The 14165-nt window shown below is 47.7% G+C and overlaps 2 pseudogenes; one reads left to right on the top strand and one right to left on the bottom strand.

Moving 5' to 3' along the window:
• On the top strand, positions 1-10060 carry LOC136794377 (cytochrome c oxidase subunit 2-like; annotated as a pseudogene).
• A 48-nt stretch (positions 10061-10108) lies between these two features.
• On the bottom strand, positions 10109-10620 carry LOC136794422 (cytochrome c oxidase subunit 2-like; annotated as a pseudogene).
• Between the last annotated feature and the right edge of the window lie 3545 nt (positions 10621-14165).

The raw sequence follows: 14165 nt of genomic DNA, 5'->3' as shown, positions 1-14165 counted from the left end.
CAATTTCATCTAGGATCTCAAGATATAACATCACCGATTATGGAAGAACATTTACATTCTCATCATCACACATTAATAGTGATTTTTGAAACTAGTTCTCTATATTATTTCTCTAACATTGACAACTAAACTAACTCATATACATATAATAGATGCACAGGTAGAGAAAATGTGAACAGTTTACCAGCCATTATTGTAATCTTAATTGCTCTATCATCATTGTGAATCCTTTACATGATACATGAAATCAATAACTCTTCCCAAACCATAAAATCGATGGGTCAGTAATGATACTGAAGCTACAAATACACAGATTATGAAGATTTAAATGTTGGCTCCTCTGTAATCCCCACATCAGGGCTAAAACCAGGAGAATAATGACTAATAGAAGTCAACAACCACGGAGTTAGAGAGAGTCATAGAATATTAGTTTCATCTGAAATTGTTGTACACTCCTGAGCTGTTCCTTCTCAGGCCTAAAAAGGGCTGCTATCCCAGGACGCCTAAATTAAAGAATCCTAATACCAACAGGACCAGGCCTATGTTGTAGACAAGAGAGCTCATTTTCCTGAGTTCAAAGACGGGCCAGAGGGATATGGCTGAGATGAGGGGTGAATCTGGAGCCCATGGGGATGCACTCTCCAAGCTCCAGGATAGGAATGGGCCATTATTGGTTTAATGGACGTCTGGGGTCCCAGGCCACCCACACCACACCCTCCCGAGCAGGATCTTGGCAACATTCCCTGTCAGTGATGAGGCAACCTAGCACTTGTCACGCCCCGATGTTGTGTCCTATGTGGGCACCATGCTGTGGGGACCACACCCACACTCTGCAGGTCCATGCTACAGGGTCCTTCTTGCCTCAGGAGTAGAGACCACCCAGCAAGCAGTTCGCTCCCCAACCAGCAGGAGGAGGGGAGGAGAGCAGGGGCACCAGGGGAATCTCACTCAGACAACAACACCCAGGGGTGCCAGCGGGGACAGTGATGATGCAGATGAGGCCCAGACCAAGAGATGCGACCAGAGGACACAAAAGGCAGCTGATCAGGTCCTGACTCAACTGCATCCCGGACACCTTTGTCCCTCCTACGCCCCTTCCTCATACATCCCCTCCTGAAATGCAGATTCTTCAGATGCAAACAGGCAGAGCCTCAGACTGAAAGTCAGCTCTTCCAAAATGACCCGTCAGCAAACACTGCAGGATTGTGCTCCAGTGGGGGCCCTGGAGTCCACAACTCAGGGACTGAAGGGGACATCGGTGCCAGGGCCAGTGTGAGGGGATGGGGAGTGAGACTTTCATGGTTGTGGAATGTTGGTTTTGCAAGATGAAAAGTTCTAGGCGTTGTGGTGATGGCTCCACGAGAAAGTGAATAGATCTGATGCCTCAGAAACGTGCACTTAAAATGGTGACGATGGTAAAGGGTATGTGACGTGTGTTTTATTTCACTTAAATTCATAAAATAATGTCTTTTTAAATCAGAGTCCATTTCGACTCCCGTTCATCACAAATGTCGGAGACCCAAACACATTCCCCTACCTTAGGGGCCATCACGGTGCCCTCACATGGCACATGGGAGACCGTTCTCACGGGGGCCTAGTCTGTGCTCACCTCACCTCTGTCCAGGGAGACCCAGGCAGTGGTGACCCCCATAGATTAGACATATGATATGCTATGATATTCATATGACACCACCGAACATTGTCACTCAGCAGCACACAGAGCAGCACCCCACTCAAACATGCATGACCTCATATGAATGCGACAAGATTAAGGGAAGAAAAGGAACCACCGGTTAATCAGGGCAACACCCTTAACGCAGAGGTTGGAAATGTCAAAGGGGTAAAGACACACTGCAGGCAAAGAGCACATAGGGGTCTCCCCATACATGTGATCCTGACCCATGCAGATGTGGTGAGACCCATACAGTGCCCGTACCCTATAGCTGGTGTAGCACATCCACACTCACCAGGGTGACCCACCTCCCCAGACCCTGCACCTAAAGTCACACGTTCTCTCTCAACACGTGACCCCACCTCCTCAGACCGCTCCACCTGGGTCACATGTCCACAGTCCCAGGGTGAACCGCCCTCTGCAGACGTCCCCAACTGGGGTCACACGTGCACATCCTCCAGGGTGACCTCACCTCACCAGACCGTGCACCTGGGGTCACATGTCCCCTTGGTCAGGGCACCATGGCTCTGCTGCTTGCTCCCCTAATGTAGAAACAACCTGGGTTCCTGGGCTCTGCTGGGATGAGAAAAAGTGTAAGGTGGGTCTCCTGTCCCCACACTTGTCCCACAGAAGTCCTCCTCTTTTCACTTTGGTTCTGTGTGATTTTACCTCTTTTTAAAGCTTTCATGCTAGAGTTGAACATATTACTTGGTTCTGGCAGGCACAGTCTCACTTTCTTGTCTCACTTACTTGTTGAGAAAACTCACAGGACAGCAGGGCTGAAAGCCGAAGGGCAGCTCTGGACGCTGCTGACTAGGGACGGCAGACAGGAAGGAGAGCTCAGCAGCAGCCTCAGCTGTTACCCATCGGCCTTTTGCCCGATCTGCGTGCCCTGCAATCAATTCACCAGCTAAACCTGCCTCCCTTCGCACCATGCACGTGCTGGTAAATTGGAATAATCAGCAGGTAGCCCTCCTGAGGATTATCCACGAGCCCCAAGGAAGGTGAACCTTGCAGGAATAAAGACAAAGGCCCTGCCCATAGCACTGCCCTTGGGAGGACCAGGTCACCACACTCAGAAGAGAGGGTGTTACCTAGACAAGCCCACCTCGGCTCCAGACCCAGACATCTAAGCACTGACTTTCAAATGCAGGCACGGAGCTTCCCAGTACTGAGGCCAGGCCGGCTCTCTTCCCAGCTCTCCATACTCTTAGCGTACACGGAACATGGTCAGGTCTAAATCTTCTTATTATAGACAACACATGGTCAGCTCTAAACATAAACAGTAGTCAGCACATGGAGAGGTCTAAATTTACCGTGTAGACAGAACTTGATCATGTTTCAACTAGCTTAGGGCTGAGCTCATAGGAGGTACAGATCACACATATGGGTCTCTCATCTTTGGACACCCACATCAGGAAACTGAACGATATCATTGTCATTAAACATTTCAACAGGCAAAACAGAAATGTTACCAGTGTCTCTGGCCACCTGGTGGTCAGGATCCACATGTGATGCAAGAACTTCTTAGAGTGCAGCCCAGTCTGCGGCCAGGCCAGACAAGAAGTGGCCTGATTCCAGCCTCCCAGGCTTCCAGAAGGAGGCGGCCGCACAGGAGGCCCAGGCAGGACAGTTCTGCATGGTGCGGGCCAGGAGAGCCTGTCTGTCCATTCCACTGGCCGATTCCGCGTGGGGTGCTCAGGGCTGCTGAGAGCCCCGCGCTCAAGTCCTGCCTCCCTGAAGCATGTGCGTGTGCGTGTGCGTGTGCGTGTGCGTGTGTGTGTGTGTGTGTGTGTGTGTGTGTGTGTGTAGAGGGGGCAGTGGCTGACGGCTCCCACGGCTCCCGTCCCGGGCACCGTGCTGTCTTCGACGGGAGGCACGGGGAGAGGTAGGGGCACAGAAGCCGTTGGAGAGGAGAACCCACCGTGGAAACGCTTGCACACTGGCTGGCCCCACCCGGGGACCCGAGAGCCCATCGTGGGCCAAATGTCCCCCCAAGCCCCCACCCCCGAGGGCAGGGCACCTGCTCTTTCAACAGCACAGGGTCTCACATGAAGTAGACTCAGTGGGGACTTCACCCCTCCCACTCCTAATGCTCAGTTTGGGGAGAATGAACCCCCTTGACTGGGCGATGGGACCCTGTGATGAAACATGTGGTGCCCCATCCAAGTCGGGGTCTGGCTGACAGATGGGAACACAGGAGCCACGTGCATGGCCTGGAGGCCAGGCCAACAGGACGAGCACCTCCAGCCTTGGTCTAGCTCTCCAACTGTGACATTGTAGTTTATAGGGGACCTGGGGCAGGTGACTGAATGTAATGGGGGCCTCAGGTGGACCCTGAATGGGACTTAGAGAAGGTGGGAAGGATGTCACTCAGACAGTGACAGTCATTGGAAGACAGACCCTGTGTCAGGACATCCTGCTTCATCCATTTAAATCCCTGACAGCTCTGATCTTTATGTGGAAAAGCAGGAATGTTAGAGCAGATGCGTGCGGACATATCTGGGGCACAATTCAGTCTGCAACCAACTTCCAAGTGGTTGCAGAAAACACACAGGTGTGCACACAGGTAGACACAGCACACACACAAACATACGCACGTGCACAGCACAAATATATTCACACACTAGCATATGAACACACACGCACGCATGTACCCATGCACACACTAACGTGTGCCAGTGCACATACCTATGCACATGCACAGCATATGTAGGCAAACAGGCACATGCACACACGTAGCACACACACAGGGAATAAAGTGAATCCGTAAAGCATTAATTCCTGAACACAGGTGAAGCTGACATGTATTTTCCCTTTTTCTTAGCTTTGATGTTGTTCACAGTAAAAAGTTTAAGAAAAGAGTTAATGGCAGATGACTTTAGATTCAAAGGACTTTCTGACGTTATTCCACAATTATTATGACATGAGAAATGAATGTAGATATTACACGTGTCCACTAATGGATGAATGGAGAAGAAAAACACGGTCCATCGATACAAGGGAATGTTGTTCAGCCTAAAAAGGAAGGCAATTCTGACACAGCCTTCAGCAGGGATGAGCCTCGAGGGCATTATGCTCAGTGATGTAAGCTAGACACAAAACAACACGCAGTGCTGGCTTCATTCACACGAGGCCCCTAGAGCAGTCAGAAACATAGAGACAGAAAGTAGCATGTTGAGTGCCAGGGGCTGAGGGAGGGTGCATGGGGAGTGCGTGTTTAATGGGGACTGTTTCAATGTTGCAAGATGAGAAAGTTCTGGAGGACGATGGCGGTAAGGTTTGCACAACAGCACCAATTACTTCTTGACCCTGAAATGGCATTTAAAAATGGTTAAGATACTAAATTTTATGTTATGTGTATTGAACCACAATTTTTAAAACTTTTTAAAAACGAACAGGAAATAGTGTATGAATACTACTAGATGCACAACTTCACTAACCACCGAGGGATTAAAACCATAAGAAAAATACTGTGCATACACCTACCAGAATGCAGACATGAAAGACATAGTATCAATTATCAGCAGGCTGTGGGGCAATGGAAAGCCTGGCAAGCAGCGGGCCGATGCAACCGCTTCTGAAACAATCGGGCCTCAAAGAGCGAAGTCCGCGCACGCACGCAGACCCGCAGGGCTCCTCCCAGCTGAACACAAACCTACCGGCACTGCACCAGGACACACGGACATGGACTCCGCAGCCACAGGAGCCAAACTGGAAAGAACATGAAGGCCATCACAAGCGGATGCAGAAATGAACCATGCACGCTCCTATGAAGGAATATTCCACAGCAATGGAGTACATTTTGTTTAAAGTTCGTAAAACTATAAAAATTATTTTTTAAAAATCTCTATTCACAAGGTGAAGGAATCCCATGGACACGATGCTGCGCCATCAAGAGCAATAAGGCAGCATGCAGGGTACACGCATTTACCGACTTTGGAACTAGGCAAAGCTGGGCTGCGTTGCGCAGAGATGCGTCCCTGGGCGAAAACTCTGAGGACAAGTCACTGGCACAAAATCAGGAGAACAGCTCCCTCACGCTGGGGAGGAGGCTGTGACGAGGGAAGGGCACTCCTGGCTGTCCACTCATCGTGTTCTGTTCCTTGATCTTTATGATTATTCTTTACATGTATATAACCTAAACCTTAATATGTACTTACAGCTTATCATTTTTGTTTAGTAAAAAGGGAGTCTCCCCAACAAAGTAGAAGGAGACCTGCTCCTCCCAGGGAAGAAAAGGAATAGTTTCTACCAGTGAAATCTAGATACCATGGCTGCTTCGACCATCAAGGCTGACAGCAACTCCCGTGAGAGGGACACCGGGGCCACGACCCTCAGAAGGACGCTCGGGGGCCTCAGTCCTGGGTCACTGCCTCTGAGGAGTCCGCGACACCTGTGCAAAAAAAAAAAGTCATTCGCCATTAACTCTTTTCTTAAAGTTTTTATTGTGAAAAACATCAAAGCTAAGAAAAAGGGAAAAATACATGTCAGCTTCACTTGCTTTCAGGAATTAATGCTTTATGGATTCACTTTATTCCCTGTGTGTGTGCTACGTGTGTGCATGTGCCTGTATGCGTACATGTGCTGTGCATGTGCATAGGTATGTGCACTGGCACACGTTAGTGTGTGCGTGGGTACACGCGAGCGTGTGTGTTCATAGGCTAGTGTGTGAATATATTTGTGCTGTGAGCATGCGTATGTTTGTGTGTGTGCTGTGTCTACCTTTGCGCACACCTGTGTGTTTTCTGGAACCACTTGCAAGTTGATTGCAGACTGAATTGTGCCCCAGATATGTCCGCACGCACCTGCTCTAACAATCCTGCGTAGCCACGTAAAGTTCAGAGATCGCAGGGATTTAAATGGATGGAGCAGGATGTCCTCACACAGCGTCTGTCTTCCAGTGACTGTCACTGTCTGAGTGACATCCTTCACACGTTCTTTAAGCCCCATTCAGGGTCCAGTTTAGACCCCATTACATTCAGTCACCTGCCTCAGGTCCCTTAATGCTACAATGTCACAGTTGGAGAGCTAGACCAAGGCTGGAGGTGCTTGTCCTGTTGGCCTGGCCTCCAGGCCCTGCACGTGGCTCCTGTGTTCCCATCTCTCAGGCAGGCCCTGACTTGGATGGGGCACCACATGTTTCTTCACAGGGTCCCATCGCCCAGTCAAGGGGGTTCATTCTCCCCAAACTGAGCATCAGGAGTGGGGGAGTGGGTGACATTCCCCACTGAGTCTCCTTCATGTGAGACCCTGTGCTGTTGAAAGAGCAGGCGCCCTGCCTTTGGGGGTGCGGGGCTGGGGGGTGGCATGTGGCCCACGATGGGTAGGCTGGTCCCCGGGTGGGGCGAGCCAGTGTGCAAGGAGCTCCGTGGTGGGTTCTCCTCTCCAATGGCTTCTGTGCCCCTACCTCTCCCCGTACCTACCCTCGAAGACATCACGGTGCCCGGGACGGGAGCCGTGGGAGCCGTCAGCCACTGCCCCCTCTACACACACACACATACACACACACACACACACGCACACGCACATGCTGCAGGGAAGCAGGGCCTGAGCGCGGGGCTCTCAGCGGCCCTGAGCACCCCGCCCGGAATCGGCCAGTGGAATGGACAGACAGGCTCTCCTGGCCCGCACCATGCAGAACTGTCCTGCCTGGGCCTCCTGTGCGGCCGCCTCCTTCTGGAAGCCTGGGAGGCTGGAATCAGGCCACTTCTTGTCTGGCCTGGCCGCAGACTGGGCTGCACTCTAAGAAGTTCTTGCATCACATGTGGATCCTGACCACCAGGTGGCCAGAGACACTGGTAACATTTCTGTTTTGCCTGTTGAAATGTTTAATGACAATGATATCGTTCAGTTTCCTGATGTGGGTGTCCAAAGATGAGAGACCCATATGTGTGATCTGTACCTCCTATGAGCTCAGCCCTAAGCTAGTTGAAACATGATCAAGTTCTGTCTACACGGTAAATTTAGACCTCTCCATGTGCTGACTACTGTTTATGTTTAGAGCTGACCATGTGTTGTCTATAATAAGAAGATTTAGACCTGACCATGTTCCGTGTACGCTAAGAGTATGGAGAGCTGGGAAGAGAGCCGGCCTGGCCTCAGTACTGGGAAGCTCCGTGCCTGCATTTGAAAGTCAGTGCTTAGATGTCTGGGTCTGGAGCCGAGGTGGGCTTGTCTAGGTAACACCCTCTCTTCTGAGTGTGGTGACCTGGTCCTCCCAAGGGCAGTGCTATGGGCAGGGCCTTTGTCTTTATTCCTGCAAGGTTCACCTTCCTTGGGGCTCGTGGATAATCCTCAGGAGGGCTACCTGCTGATTATTCCAATTTACCAGCACGTGCATGGTGCGAAGGGAGGCAGGTTTAGCTGGTGAATTGATTGCAGGGCACGCAGATCGGGCAAAAGGCCGATGGGTAACAGCTGAGGCTGCTGCTGAGCTCTCCTTCCTGTCTGCCGTCCCTAGTCAGCAGCGTCCAGAGCTGCCCTTCGGCTTTCAGCCCTGCTGTCCTGTGAGTTTTCTCAACAAGTAAGTGAGACAAGAAAGTGAGACTGTGCCTGCCAGAACCAAGTAATATGTTCAACTCTAGCATGAAAGCTTTAAAAAGAGGTAAAATCACACAGAACCAAAGTGAAAAGAGGAGGACTTCTGTGGGACAAGTGTGGGGACAGGAGACCCACCTTACACTTTTTCTCATCCCAGCAGAGCCCAGGAACCCAGGTTGTTTCTACATTAGGGGAGCAAGCAGCAGAGCCATGGTGCCCTGACCAAGGGGACATGTGACCCCAGGTGCACGGTCTGGTGAGGTGAGGTCACCCTGGAGGATGTGCACGTGTGACCCCAGTTGGGGACGTCTGCAGAGGGCGGTTCACCCTGGGACTGTGGACATGTGACCCAGGTGGAGCGGTCTGAGGAGGTGGGGTCACGTGTTGAGAGAGAACGTGTGACTTTAGGTGCAGGGTCTGGGGAGGTGGGTCACCCTGGTGAGTGTGGATGTGCTACACCAGCTATAGGGTACGGGCACTGTATGGGTCTCACCACATCTGCATGGGTCAGGATCACATGTATGGGGAGACCCCTATGTGCTCTTTGCCTGCAGTGTGTCTTTACCCCTTTGACATTTCCAACCTCTGCGTTAAGGGTGTTGCCCTGATTAACCGGTGGTTCCTTTTCTTCCCTTAATCTTGTCGCATTCATATGAGGTCATGCATGTTTGAGTGGGGTGCTGCTCTGTGTGCTGCTGAGTGACAATGTTCGGTGGTGTCATATGAATATCATAGCATATCATATGTCTAATCTATGGGGGTCACCACTGCCTGGGTCTCCCTGGACAGAGGTGAGGTGAGCACAGACTAGGCCCCCGTGAGAACGGTCTCCCATGTGCCATGTGAGGGCACCGTGATGGCCCCTAAGGTAGGGGAATGTGTTTGGGTCTCCGACATTTGTGATGAACGGGAGTCGAAATGGACTCTGATTTAAAAAGACATTATTTTATGAATTTAAGTGAAATAAAACACACGTCACATACCCTTTACCATCGTCACCATTTTAAGTGCACGTTTCTGAGGCATCAGATCTATTCACTTTCTCGTGGAGCCATCACCACAACGCCTAGAACTTTTCATCTTGCAAAACCAACATTCCACAACCATGAAAGTCTCACTCCCCATCCCCTCACACTGGCCCTGGCACCGATGTCCCCTTCAGTCCCTGAGTTGTGGACTCCAGGGCCCCCACTGGAGCACAATCCTGCAGTGTTTGCTGACGGGTCATTTTGGAAGAGCTGACTTTCAGTCTGAGGCTCTGCCTGTTTGCATCTGAAGAATCTGCATTTCAGGAGGGGATGTATGAGGAAGGGGCGTAGGAGGGACAAAGGTGTCCGGGATGCAGTTGAGTCAGGACCTGATCAGCTGCCTTTTGTGTCCTCTGGTCGCATCTCTTGGTCTGGGCCTCATCTGCATCATCACTGTCCCCGCTGGCACCCCTGGGTGTTGTTGTCTGAGTGAGATTCCCCTGGTGCCCCTGCTCTCCTCCCCTCCTCCTGCTGGTTGGGGAGCGAACTGCTTGCTGGGTGGTCTCTACTCCTGAGGCAAGAAGGACCCTGTAGCATGGACCTGCAGAGTGTGGGTGTGGTCCCCACAGCATGGTGCCCACATAGGACACAACATCGGGGCGTGACAAGTGCTAGGTTGCCTCATCACTGACAGGGAATGTTGCCAAGATCCTGCTCGGGAGGGTGTGGTGTGGGTGGCCTGGGACCCCAGACGTCCATTAAACCAATAATGGCCCATTCCTATCCTGGAGCTTGGAGAGTGCATCCCCATGGGCTCCAGATTCACCCCTCATCTCAGCCATATCCCTCTGGCCCGTCTTTGAACTCAGGAAAATGAGCTCTCTTGTCTACAACATAGGCCTGGTCCTGTTGGTATTAGGATTCTTTAATTTAGGCGTCCTGGGATAGCAGCCCTTTTTAGGCCTGAGAAGGAACAGCTCAGGAGTGTACAACAATTTCAGATGAAACTAATATTCTATGACTCTCTCTAACTCCGTGGTTGTTGACTTCTATTAGTCATTATTCTCCTGGTTTTAGCCCTGATGTGGGGATTACAGAGGAGCCAACATTTAAATCTTCATAATCTGTGTATTTGTAGCTTCAGTATCATTACTGACCCATCGATTTTATGGTTTGGGAAGAGTTATTGATTTCATGTATCATGTAAAGGATTCACAATGATGATAGAGCAATTAAGATTACAATAATGGCTGGTAAACTGTTCACATTTTCTCTACCTGTGCATCTATTATATGTATATGAGTTAGTTTAGTTGTCAATGTTAGAGAAATAATATAGAGAACTAGTTTCAAAAATCACTATTAATGTGTGATGATGAGAATGTAAATGTTCTTCCATAATCGGTGATGTTATATCTTGAGATCCTAGATGAAATTGATATGCCTTCGTGATATACAGGATTTTAGCCTCTGATTTAAGTTTGACAAAGATACATCACTTTTTACTTTTCTCTCATTTATTGAGAAAGACATAATTGTTATGGTGTTGGCTTGAAAGTGGTTGAAAAGGACTTGAGACCTTCCTTATTTTATATTTACATAGGTAGGATCTTGAAACATAGGATATGGTGGAGGACATTTATGTAACAATTCTAGGTTAGGAGTATCCGTTTCTAGTGCTTAGCCTTCTTGTTTAGATGCAAATGCTTTTCAAAGTATGAAGATTATGATTAGCATTACTGCTGCTATTGAGATGAGTGAGCCAAAAGACACAATATTTCATGTTGTGTGTGCCTCCGAGTAGTGAGACTAAAGTAATGACATTCCTGAGAGGCCAGAAAGTGCTGCGGGAAGTCATATTTACTACTACAAATATACGCGTGAAGTGACTTTTTGCTCATGCTGAGTTCACTGTGTAACCTGAGAATAGTGGGAATCCGTGTAGGAAGCCTCCCGTAATAGTGAAGCCCGCTCCCATGGACATTAGGTCATGGAAGTGTGCTGCTACATAGTATGTATCCTGGAGGATAGTGTCCGGGGATGAGTTCACTAAGATGATTCCTGTGAAACCTCCTACTGTAAAAAGAAAAACTAAAGCCTAAAACTCATAATATATTGGAGGTCATATAATATTACCTCCGTGAACAGTTGCTAACCAGGGACTTCCCTGGTGGTGCAGTGGTTAAGAATTTGCCTGCCAATGCAGGGGACACGGGTTCGAGCCATCGTGTGGGAATATTCCACCTGCCGTGGAGCAAAAAGCCCATGTGCCACAACTACTGAGCCTGCCCTCTAGAGCGTGAAAGCCATGCTCTGCAATAAAGAAAGCCTTTTCAGTGAAAAGGCAATGCACCGCAGCGTAGAGTCGCTACTGCTCACTGCAACCAGAGAAAGCACACTCCTGTAGGGATAGAAGCAATTATGGTAGCTTTTGCAAAGTATGCTCCTGAGTGGACAGCTCTCCCTATGGTAAATATATGATGGGCCCACAAGAGAAATCCTAAAAAGCCAGTGGGCATGACTCATACTATTCCTAAATAGCTGAAAGGCACCTTTTGTCCTAAATAGTGTGTAATGATGTGTGAATTTATAACAAACCCTGGTAGGCCATGAATACAGACTTCAGGGTGACCAAAGAATCAAAATAGGTGTTGGTATAGGATTCAGCCTCCTCCTGCAGGGTCAGAGAAAGTAGTGTTGAGATTTCTATCTCTTAAGAGTATGGCAATTCTGGCTGCTCGGACTGAGAGTGGTAATTATAGTAATATGGCTATAGTTGGTGAAGATTAAACAAATAATGGTGTTTGGTATTGGGTTATGACTGCTGGTTTTGTATGAAAGACTATAGTAATAAAAGCAATAGCACCAAGAATTGAGGAGACACCTGATAAATGTAAGGAGGAAATGGTTATGTCGACAGAGGCTCCTGCGTGGGCCAGGTTGCAGGCTAGAGCTGAATACACGGTCCACTGGTACCAGAACAAGCTTCTACTATTGGTGACATGAGTAGGAGTAAGAACGATGGGGGAAGTAGTCAAAAATTTACATGGTTTACTCGGGGAAATGCTACCTCAGGTGTGCGAGTTATTAGTGGCCCAAGTGAGTTTTCAAACCCTGCAATATAAGGGGTACAACAATAAAGAAAATTATTACAAGTGCAGGGACTGTTATGACCACGTTACAGATTTGTGCATCTCCAAGTAGCGCTCCAGGTTAGCATAGCTCAGCCTGGATTAATATTCTTAAGGTGCTGCCTGCTACTCCAGCTCAAGCACCAAATAGTAATTATAAGATGCCGATATCTTTGTGATTTGTTGAAAATAATCAACAGTGTATGAACAGAGGTAAAATGACTGAGCTAGCATTCGACTGTAAATCTGAAGACAGAGATTGAGCCCTCTTTCTCACAAACCCTGTGGTGAATCAACAAATTGAATTGTAATTTCAGAGAAGCAGCTTCAATTCTGCCAGAGATTTTCCTGCCTTTTTTCTTTTTTTCTTTCTCAAATGAAGAAGAAGCAGATTGAAGCCAGTTGACTAGAGGATTTGCCTGTTAACTAAAGTTTCCTGGGGTTAAAACTCATCAGTCTCGTAAAGATTTGGCTTAACTACAATGTTTGCTTTACATTCAATTGATGTAGGATGAAGTCTTTCAATCCTTATTTTTAGAAATTAAGTAAATTTTACTTGTTTGGGGTTATGAAAGCTCTTGGTCTGAACTAACCTAAATTCCTAGTCCAGCACGGATGGAATGGGTGTTATGTGGAATAATTGTCTGGGTTTTATGATTAGTAATGATAGGAAGGTTATTTCTTTGAATGTTCAATGTGATTTGTTTTTGTGTTGTTTCATGAAGGGAATACAGTTAGTGATGTGGAGTATGTTAGCTGCAAGTAGAAATATATGCTGAGCACTGCTGTGATGGCTATTAATGTTGGTAGAATGATGTTGTCATTTTCGTTATCTCTTGGATAAGTATTCATTTGGGTAAAAACCCTGATAGTGATGGACTATGTCCTAATGATACTATAATGGTGAGGAAAAGGATTGTGATGGGAGGTGTTTTACCTCATGTGTGTGATAATGACACTCTTGTAGTACAGGCTCTGGGCATAAATAATAAGAAGAGAGTGTTGTTATGATATAAATTAGTATGTTTAGGATTGTTATAATCGGAATATACTTTATAACGGCTGTTATTCATCCTATATGGGCACTTGATGAGGAGGGTGTAATTTTTTCCAGGTGAGTCTGACTAAATCTCCCTCAGCCTCCAGCTATGATTTATAATATCACTATGATTAATAGTATATTTAGGTTGATGGATGGTGACATGTGGTATAAAACTGACAGGGGTGCACTTTTGTCATATTAATAGCATCAGGCCTGCTCTTCATGGGACGCCTTGTGTGACGTGAGGCACTCAGAAGTGAAATGGGGAAAGTCCTACTTTTGTGACAAGGGCGATTGTCATGAGGGTGGATGCTGCTGGATGAAAGATTTTTGTTATTCATTGTGTTCCATGACCAGAGTATATTAGATTAATGATACTAGCCATTATAAGTAGTATTGGTGTGGTGGATTGTTTTAGGAAATATTTGTTGGATGCTTCTGTAGCTTATGGGTTTGTGTTTTTTATTAGAATGGGGATACCATTAACCAGTGTGAGCTTCTTATACAATTATATTTCCTGTGATAATGGTCAGTAGAATGATAGTAAAAACAATGAGAGTTTATTAGTACAGGAAGGATCTACGACAACATGTTGGGGGTATGGGCCTGAAGCTTACCTAGTGAAGCTTAGTATATAGCATGTGCTGTAATGTGGTAACATGGAGAATATAAAATTCTTAGGAAGAATTCAATTCCAGGAATAAGAGCATTGAAACCTCTATAATTTACTCTATCACAGTAACTCTTTTGTCAGACATATTTCTTAAGTTTGTGGTGGGTTGCTGGTATGATGACAGGTGGTGAAAACTC

The sequence above is a fragment of the Kogia breviceps genome, chromosome 6, assembly GCF_026419965.1.
Source record: "Kogia breviceps isolate mKogBre1 chromosome 6, mKogBre1 haplotype 1, whole genome shotgun sequence".
NCBI lineage: Eukaryota > Metazoa > Chordata > Mammalia > Artiodactyla > Physeteridae > Kogia > Kogia breviceps.
The sequence above is the reverse complement of the archived record's forward strand: the minus strand, read 5'-3'. Positions and strand labels throughout refer to the sequence as shown.